Source organism: Pundamilia nyererei, unplaced genomic scaffold (assembly GCF_000239375.1).
Source record: "Pundamilia nyererei isolate P.nyererei 1_Seehausen unplaced genomic scaffold, PunNye1.0 scaffold02002, whole genome shotgun sequence".
In the NCBI taxonomy this organism is placed as follows: Eukaryota; Metazoa; Chordata; class Actinopteri; order Cichliformes; family Cichlidae; genus Pundamilia; species Pundamilia nyererei.
The window spans coordinates 3,390-4,654 of NW_005189403.1; the positions used below are offsets into that span (position 1 = coordinate 3,390).

Sequence of the window (1,265 nt, forward strand, 5' to 3'; positions counted from 1 at the left end):
TTTCAAAATAGGTTTCGCAAAACTTTGAAATCATGACACTGTCATTGTTGAATACTGTGACATGAAGCAGGAAACAAAAAAGCGTTAGCACTATGTGACGTTTTGACTACTCTTAGCATGTCCATAAAAGGAAGGCTTTATTTGTGTGGCAAAAATAAACAACCGGACAGCTGTAGGATCGCAACAATACACGATTTTTACTGGACAGTAGTCATAGAAGAAATCATTTTAGGTTCTCTGTAGTATTTTTAGTATCCAAAGCAATCACATGCTAATGATTTTAATTTCTTTCTTTGGGCATTTACATTCGCAGTATCAACTTCCACAGAGACTTTTTTTGTTACTTGTAAATGGGTGTGGCACGTATTGATGAATCTGACAAACAGTTCAGGAGGAAAGAGGAATATGCACACCAGTGACATTCTCTACACAGTTCAATTTTTAGTACTGTAAAATAAGCAAATGTATACAGTATATTAATAGTTTTTCATATTATAGTATAGCAACGACATCTTTAACGTCTTTAAGTTAAGTGTCAGTATTTTGCTTCTGACAGATGGAGTAAGATATAAGAATCAAAGACACAAAACTAATTCCATAATAAAATCTTAAGTATGTTTTTCAAGTGAATAATTACCTGCCAGTGTTCAAATCTAGTATCTGACTTTGATGCTCTCTAGTGGTAACTGTGGAAAGCTGTGACTGGATTCAAGAGGTGGAATCAAACTAACACATACACTGTATGGAGTTCCTCATATGTGATTAGAATTAGAGATAATATAACCAGGTTATCATCCTTTACAGTGGCTTTAAATAAAATTACATATGTTCTTCCTTCTTCTTGAATTCTCAGTGTTAAATGCTGCACTTTGTTTCAATATTGATCCCGTGGCATGGAAGGCCCTGAATAACTCTGCTGCTGGTTTTGGATACCAGGTGGTTCAAAGACAATCAGAGTAAGTCACAACATACATTGTTATGTTGGATGTCGATCTATAACTGCAGGTTTAACAATCATTTCTGTTAAGGCCCACAGTAATAAACAGACAAGGATATAATACTTCTTAACAGGAAACATATGGGGTTTATTTAACCACAGTTTGCACTCTAGACTTCATCATTGTCTGAATTTATTTCCTCAGTTTGCTCGTCAGTGCTCCCCTTGAACAGTATTCACAAAATGGAAGAGGAAAAGTATATAGCTGCACCACATCTTCCCCAAACTGCCAAAATATCCAAATTGAAGGTAGGTAACCAAATGTGAT

The 1,265-nt window shown here is 35.3% G+C and overlaps 1 long non-coding RNA gene across 1 annotated transcript in view; it reads left to right on the forward strand.

The window, feature by feature from the left end:
• LOC102198990 (uncharacterized) overlaps window positions 1-1,240 on the forward strand; it is a 2,172-nt gene extending 932 nt beyond the window's left edge. The window contains exons 2-3 of the long non-coding RNA XR_312572.1: window positions 854-956; window positions 1,143-1,240. This is a non-coding gene — a long non-coding RNA (uncharacterized LOC102198990). The remainder of the gene's footprint in view (window positions 1-853; window positions 957-1,142) is intronic.
• Window positions 1,241-1,265: the final 25 nt, after the last annotated feature.